The sequence below is a fragment of the Bos taurus genome, chromosome 19, assembly GCF_002263795.3.
Source record: "Bos taurus isolate L1 Dominette 01449 registration number 42190680 breed Hereford chromosome 19, ARS-UCD2.0, whole genome shotgun sequence".
NCBI lineage: Eukaryota > Metazoa > Chordata > Mammalia > Artiodactyla > Bovidae > Bos > Bos taurus.
The window spans coordinates 2,403,867-2,425,146 of NC_037346.1; positions in this window are offsets into that span (position 1 = coordinate 2,403,867).

Sequence of the window (21,280 nt, forward strand, 5' to 3'; positions counted from 1 at the left end):
TTTCTCCAATCAATCTGCATATTCAAAAAGTTCTTTGATGTTTCTAGGAAGGTCTCTGGTCCTCTTATGGGCAGTGTGGACTCACCTCAGATTCAGATCTTGCCTTGTTCCAGCTTGTGCTTGCTCTCATGGTCCACGGTTGCCCCTAAAGCTCACAATCTCAGGCTAATTGTTGGATTTAATACACTGCATCTATGGCTGCAGGAGATTTTTCTCCTCTCATTTGCTCACTAGTACTCTGTTTTGGTTTTGCACCCACCTCTGCTTGGAGGTCACCCTCCAATGTCTCCTCTCCACCCAGATAAGAGAGGATGCAAGTAGCCACTTACCAGGGCTCACTTGATCAGTTGGGCTGGGGAGAGGGAGGGGCATGGCAGACATAGTTGGTGTGGGTGAGGAGTACTGCTGTGGCCAAGACCTGTGGGAGGTGACCACAGGTCACCTGTCACCACTGAGGTGGATCATGCATCTCCCCAGAGGTATCGACCTTGGGTTTGGGACTCTCAGCAGAGCCAGGCTTCTTGGGCTCCCAGGAATATATGGGCAGCGACTTTTTGCCTGCTCACAGCTTGTTGGTCCAAACTGTAGCAGCTTCCTGTCTTCTGCCTCTGATACCCACACCAGCTTTTCTACCTCTAGAGCTTCAGACCACAGCTGACTTGTCCTTCTATGCTTCTACTGAGGGTGGGGGCCTGCGTTTCTGAGTACAATAACTAGAGCATTCCAGGGGTAGTGATCTCTTGTCACTCTGGCAGGGGGGCAGGCTTTACCCCTAGACTTCTTCAGCTGTGTCATACTAGCCCCCTCAGAATATCTACAAAGCACTCAACCCCAGTACTCCCTCTGGGGTCCAGACTCTGAAGCCTGAGCCTAAGCATCCAGCACCTGTTCTCCACAGCATGGGCACGTAAGCTCCTTTTTGACTAGGAAGTGCTATTTGGCAATGATTCCTGTGGTAAATTCTCTCCGTTTGGCTTTCTAAGCACATATTGCTGCTATGCTCCCCACTGAGGTTGTGAAGCTTCCCACTGTTCCTGCCCATGTGGTGGTTTCCAAGTGTGCAGAAACTTTTCCTCCTTCACAACTCTCTCCCCAGGGTGCAGGTCCCCATCTGAAATTCTTTTCTGTCTCTCTCTCTCTTTTTTTTTTTAATTTTTGATCTCTATATTTTGCCCTATCTCATTTTGAAGAGATTGACTTGCTTTGTGGAAGTCTAGGGTCTTCTGTCAGCATTCAGAACATGTTCTGTAGAAGTTGTCCCATATGCAGATGAATTTTTGATATATTTGTTGGCAGGGAAGGTGATTTCACCATCTCATTCCTTTACCATCTTAAGTTTTCTCCTCATGACTTCGTTTTATACATTAATGGAGTGAAATGTACTTTTCACATTTGCCTGGGGAAGAAACCCATGGTGTCTTGGTGTTGGAAGCACCAAGGAAAACATGACAGTGAAGCACTGGATAGAACAACACTTTACTTGGGCAGGCCCCCTTCTTTTCTTCCTCTGTGGATCTTTCTCTCCTTTAATGAACCATTTGTCCTAGCTAATGTAATTCACTTCAGCTGCCCAGCTGATTTTCACCTCCGCCTTATCTCTTTCCTCTGATTTTAGTATTGTTTTACATCAGAGTGTGTGATACCTTCAGATTTGTTCTGTATCAAGATTGAGCTTATTTGAGGACTTCTGGGTTTGCATTCAAATTTTAGGATTCTTTTTTAGAGTTCTTTGAAAAAAAAAATGCCATTTGTATTTTTACAGGGATTGCAATGAATCTGAAGATTTCCTTGCATAGTGTAATTATTTTAACAATACAAAATTTTCCAATACATGAGCAATGTATATATTTCCTTCTGTGTGTGTGTGTGTGTGTGTTTGTGTGTTGTCTTCAATTTCTTTCAGCCATGTCTTATAGATTGTTAAGTACAGATCTTTCACCTCCTTGGTTAAGTTTATTCCTTGGTATTTTATTCTCAATATGATTGTAAATTGTTGTTCATTTGTCAATTGCTAAGTCGTGTCAGACTCTTTGTGACCCCCTGACCAACAGCATGCCAAGCTTCCCTATCCTTTACTATCTTCCAGAGTTTACTCAAACTCATGCCCATTGTCTTGGTGATACCATCCAACCATCTCATCCTTTGTTGCCCCCATCTCCTCCTGCCCTCAATCTTTTCCTGCTATCAGGTCTTTTCTAGTGAGTCAGTTCTCATTGTAAATAATATTGTTTTCTTAATTTCTCTTTCCATTAGTTTCCTGTTAGTGTGAAGAAATACAATATATTTCTATATATTAATTTAGTATCTTGCACCTTTACTGAATTATTTATTTGTTGTATTTTGTTTTTGTTTTGGCTGATATATTTAAGATTTTCAATATATAGAATTATATCAGCTGCAAACAGTAAACATTTGCTTTTTCCTTTCCAATTGGGAGGCTTTTTATTTCTTTTCCTTGTCTGATTGCTCTACAGGACTTTCAATAAAGTTGAGTAAAGAAAAGTGGTTAGAGTAAAAGTGGTTAGAATGCTCATCCTTGTCTTGATCTTAGAAGAAATTGTTTCAACTAGTTACTGTGGAGTATGATGTTGGCTGTTGTTTTGTCATGTGATGTGCTTAGTTGCTTCAGTTGTGTCTGACACTTTGTGACCCTATAGACTGTAGCCCACCAGGCTCCTCTGCTCATGGGATTCTCCAGGCAAGAATACTGGAGTGGGTTGTGCTGCTCTCCTCCAGGGGATTTTCCTGACCCAGGGACTGAACCCACATCTCCTTCTCTCTTGCATTGCAGGCAGATTTATTTACCCACTGGGCCACCTGGGAAGCCCATCATTTTGTCATATATGGACTTAATCATGTTAAATTTTGTTCCCTCTATATCTACCATGCTGAGAGTTATTTTTTATAATAAATTAATGCTGAATTTTGTCAAAACTTTTTGTGCATCTATTGAGATTATCATATGCTTTTTATTCTTCAATGCCTTAATGTGGTGTATCACATTTATTGATGTGTGAATATTGAAACATCTTTAAATTCTGATAATAAATCTAAATTTACCCTGGTGCATGATTCTTTTAAATTATTATCAAATACAGTTTGATGATATTTGCTGAAATTTTTGCATTCATTTTCAGGACTATTGGTTAGAAATATTTTGAAGAAAGAAAATTTGTGATGTTTGTATCTGGTTTCAGTACTGAGTTGATGTTGCCTTGCAGAATGCATCCAGAAGCATGTTTTTCCCTCAATTTTTTTTGAAATAATTTGAAATAGATAGGTGTTACTGCCTCTTTCAGTGCTTGGTGAAATTACATGTGAAGTCACCTGGTATTGGATTTTTGTTGGCTGGGTGTATTTTGATCACTGATTCAACATCATTAGTGGTAATTGTTCTGCTCATATTTTATTTCTTTAGGATACAGCTTATAACAATTTAGGTTCTTGGAATTTATTTATTTCTTTTAGATTTGCCATTTATTGGCAGGTTTATAGGAATTTATCGATTTCTTTAAGGTTTTGTTTTATTGGCCGATAATTGCATTGTACTGTTTTATGCTTCTTTGCATTTCTGTAGTGTTGTTTGTAATGTCTCTTCTTCTGTTTCTGCTTTTTTTTTATCTGTGTCCTATCTCTTTTTTCTTGATTGCTTTAGCTAAAGATTAATCCGTTTTTGTTTATCTTTTAAAGAACCAAATTTTAGTTCATAGATTTTTTCTCCCTATTTTTATTTATTTATTTTTTGCTTTCATGTTTTCTAGTTCTTTCCTTCTAATTTTACTTGTTCTTTTTTTTTTAATTTTCCAGTTGATTGAAGCTAGGTGATTTATTGGAGAGTTCTTATTTCTTGAGATAAGTTTGTATCAGTTCAGTTCAGTTTAGTCGCTCAATCGTGTCTGGCTCTTTGTGACCCTATGGACTGCAGCACACTAGGCTTTCCTGTCCATCACTGACTCTTGGAGCCTGCTCAAACTATGTCCATCGAGTCCGTGATACCATCTAAGTATCTCATCCTCTGTCGTTCCTTTCTCCTCATGCCTTCACTCTTTCCCAGAATCAGGGGGTTATCAAAGAGACAGCTCTTCCCATCAGGTGGCCAAAGTATTGGAGCTTCAGCTTCAACATCAGTCCTTTCAATGAATATTCAGGACTGATTTCCTTTAGGATTGACTGGTTTGATCTCCTTGCAGTCCAAGGGACCCTCAAGAGTCTTCTCTATCACCATTGTTCAAAAGTATCAATTCATCGGTGCTCAACATTCTTTATAGTTCAACTCTCACATCCATACATGACTACAGGAAAATCCATAACTTTAACTAGACACAACTTTTTCAGCAAAGTAATGTCTCTGTTTTTAAACATGCTATCTAGATCAGTCATAGCTTTTCTTCCAAGGTGTCTTCCGATTTCATGACTAGAGTCACCATGTGCGTGATTTTGAAGCCCAAGAAAATAAAATCTGTCCCTGTTTTCATTGTTACTCAGATACCATGATTTGAGTTTTTTTTTTTTTTTTTTCTTAATGTTGAGCTTTAAGAGAGTTTTTTCATGCTTCTCTTTAACTTTCATCAAGACGCTCTTCAGTTCCTCTTCGCTTTCCACCATAAGGTTGATGTCATTTGCGTATCTGAGGTTATTGATATTTCTCCCAGCAGTCTTGATTCCAGCTGTGTTTCATCCAGCCCCGTATTTTGCATGACATACTACGTATATAATTTAAATAAGCAGGATAACAATATATAGCCTTGACGTACTCCTTTCCTGAATTGGAACCAGTCCATTGTTCTATGTCCCATTCTAACTGTTGCTTCTTGACCTGCATACAAATTTCTCAGCAGGCAGGTAAGGTGGTCTGGTGTTCCCATCTCTTTAAGAATTTTCCAGAGTTTGTTGTGATCACAGTTAAATGCTTTGGCATGATCAATAAAGCAGAAAGGAGGCCTTAGAAATAGCTGAGAAAGAAGAGAAGCTAACGGAAAAGGAGAAAAGGGAAGATATACCCATTTGAATGCAAAGTTCCAAAGAATAGCAAGGAGAGGTAAGAAAGCCTTCCTCAGTGATCAATGCAAAGAAATAGAGGAAAACAATAGAATGGGAGAGACTATCAATACCTTCAAGAAAATTAGAGATACAAAGGGAATATTTCATGCAGAAATGGGCACAATGAAGGACAGAAGTTGTATGGACCTAAAAGAAACAGAAGATATTAAGAAGAGGTGATAAGAATACACAGAAGACCTATGCAAAAAAAGAACTTCATGACCTGGATAGCCACAGTAGTGTGATCACTCACCTACCACCAGACATCCTGGAATGCAAAGTCAAGTGGACCTTAGGAAGCATCACTACGAACAAAGCTAGTGGAGGTGATGGAATTCCAGTTCATCTATTTCAAATTCTAATTTTGTATACATTTTCTCAAAACTACTTTGCTGCATCAAATAGATTTTGTCATTGATTTTCCATTTTCATTTGTATCTTTCTTTTTTTATTTCCATTTTCATTTCCTCAGTGACTCAATTTGTTTAGTAGCACATTGTTTAGCCTCCATATGTTTCTGAATTTTGCAATTTTTTTAATGGTTGATTTCTCCTCTCACACTATTTTGGTTGGAAATAGTGTTTGATATGATATTACTCTTATGTTTATTGAGATATGTAGTGGCCTGATAAGTGATGTCTCCTTAAGGATATTCCGTTTGTACTTAAAAAATATGTACTATGCTGCTTTGATGTGGTTTGTTTATATATATAAAGTCCAACTGTTCCAATGTGCTATTTAAGTCCACTGATTCCTTATTGATTTTCTGTTTGAATGATCTGTCCACTGATTAATGTGGGGTGTTAAAATCTCCTATTATTACTGTATCACTGTCAATTTCCTCCTTTATGTTTGTTAATATTTGCTTTATATTTAGGTGCTTCTATGTTGGAAATATATATATTTATAGTTGCTAGATGACACCACCCTTATGGCAGAAAGTGAAGAAGAACTAAAGAGCCTCTTGATGAAAGTTAAAGAGGAGAGTTAAAAAGTTGGCTTAAAGCTCAACATTCAGAAAATTAAGATCATGGCATCCAGTCCCAACACTTCATGGTAAATAGATGGGGAAACAGTGGAAACAGTGACAGACTTTATTTTCTTGGGCTCCAAAATTAATGCAGATGGTGACTGCAGCCATGAAATAAAAAAGATGCTTACTCTTTGGAAGGAAAGTTATGACCAACCTAAATAGCATATTAAAAAGCAGAGACATTACTTTGCCAACAAAGGTCCCTCTAGTTAAGGCTATGGTTTTTCCAGTAGTCATGTATGGATATTAGCACTGGACTGTAAAGAAAGCTGAGCACTGAAGAATTGATGCTTTTTAACTGTGGTGTTGGAGAAGACTCTTGAGAGTCCCCTGGACTGCAAGGAGATCCAACCAGTCCATTCTAAAGGAAATCAGTCCTGAATATTCATTGGAAGGACTGATGTTGAAGCTGAAGCTCCAATACTTTGGCACTTGATGGGAAGAGCTGACTCATTTGAAAAGACCCTGATGCTGGGAAAGATGGAAGGTGGGAGGAGAAAGGGATGACAGAAGATGCAATGGTTGGATGGCATCACCGACTCAATGGACTTGAGTTTGGGTAAACTCCAGGAGTTGGTGATGGACAGGGTGGCCTTGTGTGCTGCAGTCCACAGGGTTGCAAAGAGTCAGACACGACTGAGCGACAGAACTGAACTGATAGTTTTTAAATATTCCCTTTGAATTGATGCCTTTATCATTATATAAATTCCTTCTTTGCCTCTTGTTGCAGTGTGTTTAAAGTATATTATGTCTAATTATAAGTGTTGCTACTCCAGATTTCTTTTTGTTTCCATTTGCAAGCCTTCTTCACAGTCCAACTCTCACATCCATATATGACCACAGGAAAAACCATAGCCTTGACTAGACGGACCTTTGTTGGCAAAGTAATGTCTCTGCTTTTCAATATGCTATCTAGGTTGGTCATACCTTTCCTTCCAAGGAGAAAGCGTCTTTTAATTTCATGGCTACAGTCACCATCTGCAGTGATTTTGGAGCTCCAAAAAATAAAGTCTGAAACTGTTCCCACTGTTTCCCCATCTATTTGCCATGAAGTGATGGGACCAGATGCCATGATCTTCGTTTTCTGAATGTTGAGCTTTAAGCCAACTTTTTCACTCTCCTCTTTCACTTTCATCAAGAGGCTTTTTAGTTCCTCTTCACTTTCTGCCATAAGAGTGGTGTCATCTGCATATCTGCAGTTATTGATATTTCTCCTGGCAATCTTGACTCCAGCTTGTGCTTCATCCAGCCCAGCGTTTCTCCTGATGTACTCTGCATAGAAGTTAAATAAGCAGGGTGGCAATATACAGCCTTGATGTACTCCTTTGCCTATTTGGAACCAGTCTGTTGTCCCATGTCCAGTTCTAACTGTTGCTTCCTGACCTGCATACGGATTTCTTAAGAGACAGGTCAGGTGGTCTGGTATTCCCATGTCTTTCAAAATTTTCCACAGTTTATTGTGATCCACACAGTCAAAGGCTTTGGCATAGTCAATAAAGCAGAAATAGATTTTTTTTTTGGAACTCTCTTGCTTTTTCCATGATCCAGCGGATGTTGGCAATTTGATCTCTGGTTTCTCTGCCTTTTCTAAAACCAGCTTGAACATCTGGAAGTTCACGGTTCACGTATTGCTGAAGCCTGGCTTGGAGAATTTAGAGCATTACTTTACTAGCATGTGAGATGAGTGCAATTGTGTGGTAGTTTGAACATTCTTTCGCATTGCCTTTCTTTGGGATTGGAATGAAAACTGACCTTTTCCAGGCCTGTGGCCACTGCTGAGTTTCCAAATTTGCTGGCATATTGAGTTCAGCACTGTCACAGCATCATCTTTCAGGATTTGAAATAGCTCCACTGGAATTCCGTCACCTCTACTAGCTTTGTTCGTAGTGATGCTTTCTAAGGCCCACTTGACTTCACATTCCAGGATGTCTGGCTCTAGGTCAGTGATCACACCATCGTGATTGTCCGGGTCATGAAAATCTTTTTTGTACAGTTCTTCTGTGTATTCTTGCCACGTCTTCTTAATATCTTCTGCTTCTGTTAGGTCCTTACCATTTCTGTCCTTTATCGAGCCCATCTTTGTATTAAATGTTCCCTTGGTATCTCTAATTTTCTTGAAGAGATCTCTATTTTTTCCCATTCTGTTGTTTTCCTCTATTTCTTTGCATTGATCACTGAGGAAGGCTTTCTTATCTCTTCTTGCTATTCTTTGGAACTCTGCATTCAGGTGCTTATATTTTTCCTTTTCTCCTTTGCTTTTAACTTCTCTTCTTTTCACAGCTATTTGTAAGGCCTCCCCAGTCATGTCTCTGCTTTTTAATATGCTCTCTAGGTTGTCCATAGCTTTCCTTCCAAGCAATAAGTGTTCCTTCATGGCTGCAGTCACCATCTGCAATGATTTTGGAGCCCAAGAAAATAAAGTCTGTCACTGTTTCCATTGTTTCCCTATCTATTTGCCATGATGTGATGGGACTGGATGCCATGATCTTAGCTTTCTGAATGTTGAGATTTAAGTCAGCTTTTTCACTCTCCTCTTTTACTTTCATCAAGAGGCTCTTTAGTTCCTCTTCACTTTCTGTCATAAGGGTGATGTCATCTGCATATCTGAAATTATTGGTATTTCTCCTGGCAATCTTGATTCCAACTTGTGCTTCATCCAGCCCTGCATTTCACATGATGTACTTTGCATATAAGTTAAATAAGCACGGTGACAATATATAGCCTTGATGTATTATTTTCCCAATTTGGAACCATCCATTGGTCCATGACTAGTTCTAACTAGTCTTCTTGAGCTTCATACAGATTTCTCAGTAGGCAGTTAAGGTGGTCTAGTATTCCCATCTCTTGAATAATTTTCCAGTTTGTTGTGATCCACACAGTCAAAGGCTTTAGTGTAGTCAATGAAGTATAGGCAGATGCTTTTTCTGGAATTATCTTGCTTTTTCTGTGATCCAAAAGCTGTTGACAATTTGATCTCTGGTTCTTCCGTCTTTTCTAAATTCAGCTTGAACATCTGAAAATTTTTAGTTTATGGATTTGTTGAAGCCTAGCTTGGAGAAATTTGAGCATTACTTTGATAGCATGTGAGATGAGTGCAATTTTGCCATAGTTAAACATTCATAAACAGTGGCATATTTACTTCTTTTCCCATTTAGATTCCCTTTTTTTATTTTGTTCTCTGATTGTTGTAACTATCAGACTTCAAAAACAATGTTGAGTAAAGCTGGCAAGATTAGGCTATTCCTGATCTTAAAGGAAATGTTTTCAGCATTCCACCATTGATTATGATGTTATTAATGGATTTGTCATATGTGGCCTTTATTATATTCAGATATATTCTCTCTATGCCTACTTTCACTTTCAATATTTTGACACTTTATATCTTTTAGTTCTATATATCTCTTAACTACTTACCATAAATATAGTTGCATCTGTCTTTTTAAACTTCCTACTAGCTTCATAAGTGACTGGTTTACCACCTTTGCACTATAATTTTTCTTAACCATTGAGATATTTTTCCTTTTGTAAGTTTCATATTTCTAATTTTGTTCTTGTGTTTTCCACTTAGAGAAATCACCTGAACATTTCTTGTAATGTCAGTTTAGTGGCGCTGGCCTCTTTAAGCTTTTACTTGTCTGTAAAACGTTTTTCTCAGTTTCAATCTGAATGCTATCCTTGCCAGGCAGGGTACACCTGGTTGCACAGTTTTTCTTATCATCAAGGAGTATGTTGGACTTCTCCCTTCTGGGAGCTCCTTTTTGCTGAAAAGTCAAAACATAGTTTAATGGGAGTTTGTACATAACAGGTTTTTAAAATTCTACCTTAATCTTTTATTTTTGCAACTTTAGTTATAATGTATTTTGGTGTAGACCTCTCTGGCTTCAACTTCTTTGAGACTCGCTTTGTTCCCTGGAACTTAATCTTTGTTCCCTTTCTCAGGTTAGGAGTGCTTTTAGTTATTATCTCTTCAAATGTAAAATGTCATTCTTTGTCCCTTTCTCTCTCTCTCCTCCTTCTAGGACACTTACAGCATGCTAAGGGGCTTGATTTCTCCCAGAAATATCTTAAACAGTCATCATGTATTTTTAATCTTTTTTTTTTTTTTCTGTTCAGCTTAAGTGATTCCTACTACTTTGTCTCCCAGTGTTCTGATTTGTTCCTCTATATTTTCTAATCTATATTTCACTGAAATACAAGTGATTTACAGTATCATAATAGTTTCAGATGTACCAAATAGTGATTCAATATTTTGCAGAGTATATTCCATCATGAGTTAGGACAAAAAATGGCTATAATTCCCTGTTATAAAGTATATCTTTATTGCACTCTAGTATATTTTTAATCTTTAAACTTTGTTATTGTATTCTTCAGCTCTGTTTGATTTTTCTTCTTATTTCTAACTCTTGTGAAAATTATCAGTTCATGTTCATTCTTTCCTGAGTTTGGTGAGCATCCTTATAATTGTTACCTTGATCTCTTTATATAGTAGATTATGTATCTCCATTTTGTTTAGTTCTTTTCCTGAGGATTTCTCTTGTTCCTTCATTGAGAACATATTCTTCTGTCTCTTCCTTTTGCCTAAATCTCTGTGTTTACTGTATATGTTAAGCACGTTGATTACATATCCTGATCTTGGAGAAATGGCTTTTTGTAGGAAATGTCCTATCGGACCCAGCAGCACACTCCCCTCCATATGCCTGACTACTGTCCCTTAGGTGGCTTGTGTACCCTTCTGTTGTGGAGCTGACTATTGTGGGCATGCTGGTTGTCAGGACAAGTTCCTGAGCCTGTTGACTGCAGGACCTGGATTGTAGGAGGCTGCTGGTCCCCTGGTAGGGATGGCAGTTGGCGGTGGGTTTCAGGGAGTTAAGTGTATGTACCAATCTCCTGGTAGAGAGCCACATCCTAGGGTAACTGGCTCCACATCTTGAGGATGAGGTACAATGGCTGATATTGGCTAACTGACGGTGCTATGTCTCTGGCTTGCTGGTTGTAGGGCCCAAGTGAGCCAGGGCTTTTACTGACTTGCTGGTGGGAAGGGCTAAGTCCTGGAGCATCTGGCTATGTCAACTGAGGCAGTTTTGGCTAGGGTTAGCCCATTGGTAGGTGGGCTCAGGGGTGCCTTGGGCTGATGATGACCTGCTTATGGGTGTAAGCTCCAAGCATTAATAGGCTGGAGATATCCCCAAAATGGGGCTTACAAGCACCAGTGTCTTTGTGGTTTATGACCTTACTAAAATGACTGCTATCCATGTCTCCATCCCCAGGGGAGTCCTATTTGCCTACTATAGCTTTAAGAAGCCCTCAAAGATCAACAGGAGGGTCTGACTCAGACTATTTCAAATGTCTGCCACTCCACTACCACTCAAAGAATGTGACATTTTGCACATTCTGTAAGAGTCTGTAAGAGTGGTGTTTCTATTTCCTAAAGCTCTCCACTTATTCCATACACAAGCTTCACAGACATCAAATTTCAATGTTCTGGAGCCTCTTCTTTCTTGTGCAGGACTCCCAGGCTGGAGAGCCCAATATGGGGCTTGGACCCTTTGCTCCTTGGGGAGAACTTCTGTATTGTGATTAAATGTGATTATTTTTCTTTTTATAGGTCACCTGCCTTGGGATATAAGATTGGACTATACTGCATCTATTCCCTTCTACCCACCTTATTGAAGTTCTTTATATTTTTATTTTGGAAAATATATTTTCCAGTCTACAGGTTGTTCTCATAGATAATTTCTCTGTTAATAGTTGTGATTTTTATGTCCCCATGGAACTTTCATTTAAATATGAATGACTGTATGAAAAAATGAATGAAAGATATATTCTCATTGTGTATGTTGTTGTTGAATCACTCAGTCATCTCCAACCCTCTGCAAGTCCTTAATCTGCAGCATGCTAGATTTTCCTGTCCTTCACCATCTCCCAGAATTTGCTCAAACTCATGTCCATTTAGTTGATGGTGCCATTCAGTCATTTCAATGTCTATTATCCCCTTCTTCTTCTGCCAAAAAATCATTCCCAGAATAAGAGACTTTTCCAGTGAATTGGCTCTTCACATCAGGTGGCCAAACATTTGAGCTTCAGCTTCAGTATCAGTCCTTCCAATGAATTTTCAGGATTGATTTTCTTTAAGATTGACTGGTTTGATCTCAGTGCAGCCCAAGGGATTCTTAAGTGCTCAAAAGCATCAATTATTCAGGGCTCAGCCATCTTTATGATACAACTCTCACATCTGAACATGACTCTTGGGAAGGGTATAGCTTTGACCATATGGAACTTGTAGGCAAAGCAATGTCTCTGGTTTCTAATACACTCTCTAGATTTGTCATAGCTTTTCTTCCAAGGAGAAAGCCTCTTTTACTTTTATGACTGAAGCCACCATCTGCACTGATTTTTGGAGCCCCACAAAGTAATGTCTGTCACTGTTTCCATCATTTCCTCATCTATTTACCATGAAGTGATGGGACCAGATGCCATGATTGCTGCTATTTGAATGTTGATTTTTAAGCTAGCTTTTTCACTCTCCTCTTTCACTTTCATCAAGACCCTCTTTAGTTTTTGTTCACTTTCTGCCATAAGGGTGGTATCATCTGTGTATCTGAGATTATTGATATCTTTCCCAGCTATCTTGATTCCAACTTGTGCTTCATCCAGCCCAGGACTGTGCATGATGTACTCTGCATAGAAGTTAAATAAGCATGGTGATGATGTACAAACTTGATGTTCTCTTTTCCCAATTTTGAATCAGTCCACTGTTCCATGTTCAGTTCTAATGGTGGTTTCCTTAATTGCATGCAGATTTGTAAGAAGACAGATAAGGTAGTCTGGTATTCCCATCACCTGAAGAATTTTCCAGTTTGTTGTGATCTACACAGTCAAAGGCTTTAGTATAGTCAATAAAACAGAAGTAGATGATTTTTCTGGAATTCTCTCTCTCTTTCTTTTTTTCTATGATTCAATGGATGTTAGAAATTTGATCTCTGGTTCTTCTGCCTTTTCTAAATCCAGCTTGTACATCTGGAAGTTCTCGGTACATGTACTGTTGAAGCATAGCTTGGAGGATTGTGAGCATTACCTTGCTAGCATGTAAAATGAGTACAATTGTGCAGTGGTTTGAACATTCTTTGACATTGATCTTCTTTGGGATTGGAATGAAAACTGATCTTTTCCAGTCCTATGGCCACTGCTGAGTTTTCCAAATGTGCTGACATATTGAATGCAGCACTTTCACAGCATAATCTTTTATAACTTGAAACAGTATAGCTGGAATTCCATCACCTCCACTAGCTTTGTTCATAGTAATGTTTCCTAAGGTCCACTTGACTTCACACTCTGGCTCTAAGTGAGTGATCACGCCATTATGGTTATCTGCATTTTAAAATCTTTTCTGTATAGCTTGACTTTCTATTCTTGCCACTCTTCTTAATATCTTATGCTTCTATTAGGTCTTTGTCCTTGCTATCCTTTATTGTTCCCATCTTTGCATGAAATGTTCCCTTGATACCTCTAATCTTTTGAAGATATATCTAGTTTTTCCCATTCTACTGTTTACCTCTATTTCTTTGCATATTTGACTTAGGAAGGCTTCTTATCTCTCCTTGCTATTCTTTGGAACTCTGCATTCAGAGTTCCCAAGACTACTTCATAGTCTATTTCTGCATCATTGACTACTCTAAAAACTTTGACTGTGTGGATCACAACAAACTGATAAATTCTTCAAGAGATGGGAATACCAGACCACCTCACCTGCCTCCTGTGAAAACTATATACAGATAAAGAAGCAACAGTTAGAACCAGATGTGGAACAATGGACTGGTTCAAAATTGGGAAAAGAGTACAACAAGGCTGTCTACTGTCACCCTCCTTACTTAACTTCTATTCAAAGTTCATGCAAAATGCCAAGCTGGATGAAGCACAATCTGAAATCAAGATTCCCGGGAGAAGTATCAATAACTTAAGATAATCAGATGACACCACTCTGATGGCAGAAAGTGAAGAACAACTAAAGATCCTTCTGATGAACGTGAAAGAGGAGAGTGAAAAAACTGGTTTAAAATTCAATATTTTAAAAATGAAGATCATGGCATCTGGTCCTAACATGTCATTGCAAATGGATGGGGAAACAATGCAAACAGTGAGAGACTTCATTTTCTCAGGCTCCAAAAGCACTGCAAATTGTGACTGAAGGTATGAAATTAGAAGATTCTTGCTCCTTGGGAAGATAACTATGACAAACCTAGGAGAGTATTTAAAAGCAGAGACAGTACTTTGCTTACAGAGGTCCAAATTCTCAAATTTATGGTTTTTCCAGTAGTTATGTATGAATGTGAAACCTGAACAATAAAAAGGCTGAGTGTTGAAGGATTGATGCCTTTGAACTGTAGTGCTGGAGAAGACTCTTGAGAGTCCTTTGAATAGCAAGGAGTTCAAATCAGTCAATCTTAAAGGAAACTGACACTGAACATTCATTGGAAGGACTAATGGTGAAGCTGAAGCTCCAATGCTTTGACCACCTGATGCAAAGAGCCAAATCATTGGAAAAGTCCCTTATCTGGAAAAGACTGAAGGTAAGAAAGAGACAACAGAAGACAAGATAATAGAATGGCATCATCAACTGAATGAACATGAGTTTGAGCAAACTCCAGGAGATGGTGAAATACAGGGCAACCTGGCATGCTGCAGTCTATGGGGTCACAAAGAGTGTAACAAGACTGAGTGACTGAAAAACAACAACTGCATCCAAATGGGTATATCTCTCCTTTTCCCCTTTGCCTTTCACTTCTCTTCTTTTATTAGCTATTTGTAAGGCCTCTTCAGACAACCATTTTGCCTCTTTGCATCTCTTTTTTTGGGGGATGGTTTTGATCATAGCCTCCTATACAATGTTACAAATCTCCATCCATAGTTCAGGCATTCTGTCAGATCTAATCCATTGAATCTGTTTGTCACTCCACTGTATATTGTAAGGGATTTGATTTAGGTCATACCTGAATGGACTAGTGATTTTCCCTACTTTCTTCAACTTAAATCTGAATTTTACAATAAGATGTTCGTAATCTCAGCCACAGTCAGCCTCAGGTCTTGTTTTTGATGACTATATACAGCTTTTCCATATTCAGCTGCAAAGAATATAATCAATCTGATCTAGTGATGTCCAAGTGTTGAGTCATCTTCTGTTGTTGGAAGAGGGTGCATGCTATGACCAGTGTGTTCACTTGGAAAAATTCCATCAACTTTTTCCTTGCTTCATTTTGTACTCCAAGGCCAAACATATCTGTTACTCCACGTATCTCTTGACTTCCTACTTTACATTCCAGCCCTCTATAATGAAAAGTGCATCTTTTATTTGATGCTAGTTCAAGAAGTTCTTGTAGATTTTCATAGAACTGTTCAACTTAAAGTTCTTCAGCATTGGTGGTTGAGGCATAACTTGGATTACTGTGATACTGAATGAATTGCTTGTAAATTAACTGAGGTGATTCTGTTGTTTTTGAGACTGCACCCATGTACTGCATCTTGGACTCTTATTTACTGTGAGGGCTACTCCATTCATTGTGTATAGTTTTTATTAATACATGATCAGAGTTTTGGCTACATACTGGTAGCAGTATTTCAGCTACTATGCAAAATAACAGAATATAATGAGATTACAGTATTTATTTCAAAATTGTGGAGAAACTTTTTTTTTTTTGCATATTTCTTTTTTTTTTAATTTTATTTTTAAACTTTACAATATTGTATTAGTTTTGCCAAATATCGAAATGAATCCACCACAGGTATACCCGCATTCCCTGTCCTGAACCCAACTCCCTCCTCCCTCCCCTACCCTCCCTCTGGGTCGTCCCAGTGCACCAGCCCCAAGCATCCAGTACCGTGCATCAAACCTGGACTGGCGACTCGTTTCATACATGATATTATGCATGTTTCAATGCCATTCTCCAAAATCTCCCCACCCTCTCCCTCTCCCACAGAGTCCATAAGACTGATCTATACATCAGTGTCTCTTTTGCTGTCTCGTACACAGGGTTATTGTTACCATCTTTCTAAATTCCATATATATGTGTTAGTATACTGTATTGGTGTTTTTCTTTCTGGCTTACTTCACTCCGTATAATAGGTTCCAGTTTTATCCATCTCATTAGAACTGATTTAAATGTATTCTTTTGAATGGCTGAGTAATACTCCATTGTGTATATGTACCACAGCTTGCTTATCCATTCATCTGCTGATGGGCATCTAGGTTGCTTCCATGTCCTGGCTATTATAAACAGTGCTGCGATGAACATTGGGGTACACGTGTCTCTTTCCCTTCTGGTTTCCTCAGTGTGTATGCCCAGCAGTGGGATTGCTGGATCATAAGGCAGTTCTATTTCCAGTTTTTTAAGGAATCTCCACACTGTTCTCCATAGTGGCTGTACTAGTTTGCATTCCCACCAACAGTGTAAGAGGATTCCCTTTACTCCACACCCTCTCCAACATTTATTGCTTGTAGACTTTTTGATCGCAGCCATTCTGACTGGCGTGAAATGGTACCTCATAGTGGTTTTGATTTGCATTTCTCTGATAATGAGTGATGTTGAGCATCTTTTCATGTGTTTCTTAGCCATCTGTATGTCTTCTTTGGAGAAATGTCTATTTAGTTCTTTGGCCCATTTTTTGATTGGGTTATTTATTTTTCTGGAGTTGAGCTGTAGGAGTTGCTTGTATATTTTTGAGATTAGTTGTTTGTCAGTTGCTTCATTTGCTATTATTTTCTCCCATTCTGAAGGCTGCCTTTTCACCTTGCTAATAGTTTCCTTTGTTGTGCAGAAGCTTTTAAGTTTAATTAGGTCCCATTTATTTATTTTTGCTTTTATTTCCAATATTCTGGGAGGTGGGTCATAGAGGATCCTGCTGTGATGTATGTCGGAGAGTGTTTTGCCTCTGTTCTCCTCTAGGAGTTTTATAGTTTCTGGTCTTACGTTGAGATCTTTAATCCATTTTGAGTTTATTTTTGTGTATGGTGTTAGAAAGTGTTCTAGTTTCATTCTTTTACAAGTGGTTGACCAGTTTTCCCAGCACCACTTGTTAAAGAGATTGTATTTTGAAATTCCAAACTCTACTCTGGATTTTTAATTTTAGCTTTTTAGTATTTGTTATCAATTTTGTACCTATAGTTTTTTGTTTTTGTTTTTATATAATTTCTGTGACCCTTTTTTTCTTTTTCTTTTTCTCTGTTTCTTTCTCTTTTTCTTTTAAATAACATTGTATATCTGAAATTCCAAACTTTATTCTAGATTTTTAATTTATGCTTTTTGGTATCTGTTATCAATTTTGTACCTGTATTTTTTTTTAATAATTTATGCGACCTTGTTTGTTCTTGTTTGTTTTTATTTTTCTCTCTCTTTCTTTTTCTTCTTCTTTTTTTAACATTGTATTTTTGAAATTCCAAACTCTACTCTAGATTTTTAACTTTTGCTTTTTGGTATTAGTTATCAATTTTGTACCTATACTTTTTGTATAATTTTTGCGACCTTGTTTGTTTTTGTTTCTTCGTTTTTTCTCTCTTTCTTTTCCTTCTTCTTTTCTTTAACATCGTATTTTTGAGATTCCAAACTCTACTCTAGATTTTAAATTTTTGCTTTTACGTATTTGTTACCAATTTTGTACCTTTAAGAACCCAATCTTCAGTACCCATTTTTCACTAGGGAGCGAGATTACTGGCTTAACTGTTCTCTCTCCCTTTGGACTCTCCTTTTTCTCCACTAGGTCGCCTGTGTCTCCTCCCTAACCCCTCTCTACTCTACCCAACTCTGTGAATTTCTGTGTGTTCCAGACGGTGGAGAACACTTAGGGAACTGATTACTGGCTGGATCTGTCTCCCTCCTTTTCATTCCCCCCATTTATCCTCCTGGCCACCTCTGCCACCTTCTTCCTTCTTCTCTTCTCTGTATAACTCTGTGAACAACTCAGAGTGGTCCAGTTGTGGAGTGCACATAAAGAAGAGATTACTGAATAGACCACTCTCTCCTCTACTGACTCCACTTCATCTCATTCGGGTCACCTCTAACTCCCTCCTCACTCTTCTCTTCTCCATATAACGCTGTAAACCTCTTCGGGTGAAACAAGTTTCAGGACAAGACATACCAAGCAAATTCTCCAGCAGCAAGGAACACAGCCCTGAGCTCCAAGATACAGGCAGCCCAAAGTCACCCCAAAACCATAGACATCCCATAACTCATTACTGGACATTTCATTGCACTCCAGAGAGAAGAAATACAGCTCCACTCACCAGAACACCGACACAAGCTTCCCTAACCAAGAAACCTTGACAAGCCACCTGTACAAACCCACACAGAGAAACATTTTTATTGCCCAAGATAGATGTAAAGCTGGATTTTGAACCTCTCACTTGGTCCAAATTCCTGTTCTCTGTGTTTTATCTCAGTTATCTAAAACCCATTAAATAAGTAAACTTTATTTCTTAAATGTAGGGCACATCTTTAGGCTCTCTAATGAAGACAGGCAAAGAGACACCTGTAAGGAACATTATTATATACTTAAATGGCCTCAGATAAATGAATGTAGTTGCACACCTGAGGCAGCAGTGCCCTAGATTTAGTAATCTAGCACAAAACAGAACAAGTCAAGCAAATGACATGGTTAGAGTTTGTAATGAGACAGTGAGAAGTGAAATTTTGATCATCCTGACCCATTTTACTACCTAAAAGCTGTGATTTCTTTCCCAAATGCTACACTACTAATCTATAAAAACTAAAGTAGGAAATGAAGCCTAAAATCCTCAAGTGTGACACATTTTAGGCTATTTCCAAGTAGGAAGTGATAATAATGCCTTCCTTTTCTGAATTTCAAAATCTAGGATTAGGATTTAGCAAGACAGAATGCCTAACCATGAAGAATATTGATTTTCCTTCTTCTTTTGTTATATTAAGAACTTCTGTATGTCCTTTAAAGATGTTTCTGATACGATATTTTCTAACTAGGATTTTTAAATTTACTCAGGCACAGGAAGCAAAGCTGGTTCCATTGACAAGGGAAGCTCAACAGAGTAAAATAATCAGCTTTTCCTGTTTCTGCCCAGATGTCTCCATCCCTAATTTGAATGTTTCACTTTTTTCCTCATTAATGCCTTAATTTTAACATTATTGACTAGGTAAATCTTTTAATTCAGATGATGATAAATAGGCACATTATTTACTTATAATTACTCAAAACTGAAAACAGCACAGATTTTCACCCCTTGGTGAATGGCAAAAGGCGTGTAGCTCATTCACCAGCAAATATCACTCAATAATAAAAGAACCAACTATTAACACACACACAATGCCATGGATTAATCTCAGTTGCATTATTCTAAGTAAACGAAGCCAAACTCAAAGGCTACGTAGTTTATGAATTTATTTATAAAATATTTGGGAGAAACAAAAGTACAGGAATAGGAAATATATCAGTTGTTGCCAGAGACTGGAAATGGGGAGTGGTATACGGTCTAAAATTGTTTGCAGAGGAATTGAGGGGAAGGTGACAGAACTGCTTTATATCACCACCGTGGTACTGGTTATAATATTGTATGTGTTTATTAGAACTCACAAAACTGCATGAGTTTAAAGAATAACATTTACTGTGTGTAAATGTCACTTTCATTAAGTTAAACTTAAATTTCTGCAATGGAAAACAACTCTATAGCCAGTGAGATGGCTAAAATTAAAATGATCATCAATGTCAGTTATTACTGAGAATTGACTTAGTAATGTAAAATAGTACAGCCAGTTGGGGAAAAAAAAAAGAGTGGCTTGACAGTTTCTGATAAACATAATAATCAAGAAGATCCTATATGCAAGGCAGCAAAAGAGACACAAATGTAAAGAACAGACTTATGGACTTTGTGGGAAAAGGGGAAGGTGGGATGATTTGAGAGAATAGCATTGAAATATATATATTACCATATGCAAAATAGATGACCAGTGCAAGTTTGATGTATGCAGCAGGGCACTCAAAGTTGGTGCTCTGGGACAACCCAGAGGGATGGGGTATGGAGGGAGGTGGATGTGAGGTCAGGGTGGGGGATACATGTGGACCCATGGCTGATTCATGTTGATGTATGGCAGACCATCACAATATTGTAATGAAATTATCCTCCAATTAAAATAAATTAATTAACTTTAAAAATAATCATATAACCTAGAAATTTCAGTCCTAGGCATTTACCCAAGTGTGAGATTTCCAATTGCAGTTTTGGGTGCTTCCACTTATATCATGATATCATCATCAGTTTGCACCCAAAAATGCGGCTCTGGTTTTACTTTGACTTTTACAATGCTGTTTTCTTCACTTTGTGAGTCATAAGATGTCTTAGGCCCTGGGGAGGTGGGTATTGCCAGACTTCTAGAGTTTAAGAATTCTAAGCGAGTTTAAGACCCACTCACTTTCCTAACTAAATTGCCACCTGACTTGGTGTACTTACAGGAAAGCACAGAATCTGGGCGGTGTTCAGGCAGGTCAGAAACAGGTCAGAGATCTGCTCTCCTGTTTCTGAAGCCTGAGCAAGATTTCCTTTATTTTATTTTCCCTAATATGAGATAACTTACTATAATACTGACTCTATGAATAAGGAATTTGGACCCTGACACTGAAAAATATTTGGTATTTGTTGAGATAGCTCAAAAGTTGGAAGTTGAAGTCACCTGAAAGCTTGTTTACTAATATGTCACTCATTTGTCACTTACTATGGGAAGACCAAAAACTTGGAAATGGTAAAATCTCACGCATCTAATCAATAAAATTAGTTTTGAAAATCTGATGCTCAACAATCTAGTTTTGGACCATACTTGGTGTATGTGCTTCTCTCTTACAAAATCATTCTATGCTAATTTCTGGATAAAATATATCAGTATCAGTTCAGTCACATAGTCATGTCTGACTCTTTGCAACCCCATGGACTGCAGCACACCAGGCCTCCCTGTCCATCACCACCTCTGGGAGTTTACTCAAACTCGTGTACATTGAGTCGGTGATGCCATCCAAACATCTCATCCTGTCATTCACTTCTCCTCCCGCCTTCAGTCTTCCCCAGCATCAGGGTCTTTTCAAAAGAATCAGTTCTTCTAAAGGTGGCCAATGTATTGGAGTTTCAACTTCAGCATCAGTCCTTCCAGTGAATATTCAGGACTGATTTCCATTAGGATGGACTGGTTGAATCTTCTTGCA